The sequence below is a fragment of the Babylonia areolata genome, chromosome 9 (assembly GCF_041734735.1).
Source record: "Babylonia areolata isolate BAREFJ2019XMU chromosome 9, ASM4173473v1, whole genome shotgun sequence".
Lineage (NCBI taxonomy): Eukaryota > Metazoa > Mollusca > Gastropoda > Neogastropoda > Buccinidae > Babylonia > Babylonia areolata.
Genome location: NC_134884.1, coordinates 2,725,878 through 2,728,491, shown reverse-complemented (window position 1 = coordinate 2,728,491; position 2,614 = coordinate 2,725,878).

Below are 2,614 nucleotides of genomic sequence, written 5' to 3'. Positions count from 1 at the left end.
GAAGATGAATTATTCATAGACTTGACGTCCACCCGGTCACCCATTGCACTCGATGGCCTCCAGAACTGAAGTGCTGTAAGATCCTGCCGCAAAGCGACAAAATCGGATTTCTTTGAATCAGATGAACGGGGAAACGAAACATGGAGCACACACACGCACACACGCACACACACACACACACACACACACACACGAGAAAAAAAAAGTCCAGACATTTTCATCTTACGTAGCGGAGCCTGAAGAAAGGCTAAGGTTCCACCAGAGCTTGCTCCTGGCTACTGCTGCTGCTGCTGCCGCCTATTTAATGAAGTTATTTATTTTTCTGGCTCCTGATTACCTGGCGTTGACGTCTTGCAATTCCAACCTCGGGACTGGCTTTCACCGGATAAGGTTACAGTGCGATACCGCCAATGCAGAGCAATGCCCTCTGGAACCGTCAAAGAAGGCTGAAAGTTGGACAAAATAACAAACGAATCGATTCGGTTATGCGTCCGTACTTTTCTCAGTCGGTTCCTAGATTGGAGAGTTTCACAGGCTGTTAGAACGTGGCGATATCAAGCCTTGAGATGGCCTTAGTGGTCGGCGAGGCTCTAAACATCGTAGAACGATTGAAACTGGCTGAGTGTGTTCAATTCTTCTTAATACGGTGATTGTAGACCCGTTGTTGGGTAAACTCCTAAAGGGTTGCAACACAAAGAAATAGATTCATGAAACATTCAGATCAGTTTGGTTGTGTATCGATAGAAAGGAACTTACCGTCCTTGACTCCTTCCCTCAGGTCCGACTCCCTCCCAGTTATTTCTTCTATCAGGTGGTCATAAGGACCTCCCCCACCCTCCCTTTACCCCCGTGGTCTGTTTGGTGTCGCAGGGCCTGTCGTGTTTTGTACGCTTTTTCTAACCCACAGAACTTCTCACGGACGTCTTTTAGGGTATATGTGGAGTGATGGCCTAGAGGTAACGCGTCCGCCTAGGAAGCGAGAGAATCTGAGCGCGCTGGTTCGAATCACGGCTCAGCCGCCGATATTTTCTCCCACTCCACTAGACCTTGAGTGTTGGTCTGGACGCTAGTCATTCGGATGAGACGATAAACCGAGGTCCCGTGTGCAGCACGCACTTAGCGCACGTAAAAGAACCCATGGCAACAAAAGGGTTGTTCCCAGCAAAATCCACGTCAATAGGAAAAACAAATAAAACTGCACGCAGGAAAAATACAAAAAAAAAAAAGAAAAAAAAAAAGGGGTGGCGCTGTAGTATAGCGACGCGCTCTCCCTGGGGAGAGCAGCCCGAATTTCACACAGAGAAATCTGTTGTGATAAAAAGAAATACAAAATACAAAATATGTCCTTGGAACCCTGTGGCCCCCAAATCAGAAACATTGCTGACTGTTTCAGCAGTGGTTTGCCAAGCTTGTTTTTTTAATTAATTATATTTTTTATTTCTCTTTTTTTCGTTACTGGTGACGTAATTCGTCTGATTCACCGATGCCCCCCAGCAGAGCTAAAATGTCTGCGTGTGACCAGTTGCCCTTTGTCACAGATTTTTCAAAGTTGGCCGCCATTGTGAAGGAAGGAACTGTGTGGTGCGGTGAAAAGGAAAAGAGCACGTGCAGAAGGGAATCTCCACAATTTTTTTGATTATACTATAGTTTCAGTTTCAGTTTCAGTAGCTCAAGGAGGCGTCACTGCGTTCGGACAAATCCATATACGCTACACCACATCTGCCAAGCAGATGCCTGACCAGCAGCGTAACCCAACGCGCTTAGTCAGGCCTTGAGGAAAAAAGAAGAAGAAAAAAGGGGTGAATAAATACTAGATAAATACATAAAAAAACAAAAACTACTACCACTACTAATAATATGTATAAGGCGCAAAAACTTGAAGTCAACTATAAGCGTACATATTTAAATAAATAAATATGATATAAAAAAGTAGTAGTAATAATAACAATAACAATAAATAAATAAACAAAAAAGACAACAATAATGATAATAAATAAGCAAATAAATGTAAAACATGGAGACACACATTCACACACACACACACATATGCATAACAGATATGCACCAAACATGCATAAGAAATAAATGAAGAATACTACATTAGAAATAAAAAATATTGATAAATAAGTAGTTGCGACTTCTTTTCTAAATTAATTTCTTTTATATTTTACAATAGACGATTGGTTAGCTGAGTGAGTGCACTCAGCATGTCTTGAATACGAAGTTAACTTGACCTTCAAGGAAGGTTTTTAAATTTGAGTGAAAAATATTGAAGCAGTGATCAGTTGTTTTTTTCTTTTACCCCTTGACTTTAAGTACATGCTAACGTGGTGGTAGCCTTGAGATGGCCTCGGTGGTCAGCAAGGATCTGAGCATCATGATTTGAATTGGTAAGAACTGTAGACATAAGATCTGGCTGAGTGTTTTCATTTCTTCTTCATACGGCGATTGTGGACTCGTTTTGGGGGTAAACTAGTAATGGGTTGCAACACAAAGTAATAGATTCAGGAAACATACAGATCAGTTTCGTTGTTTTTCGATCGAAAGGAACTTACCGTCCTTGACTCCTCCGTTCAGATCCGACCCCCTCCCAGTTATTTCATCATTGAGGTGA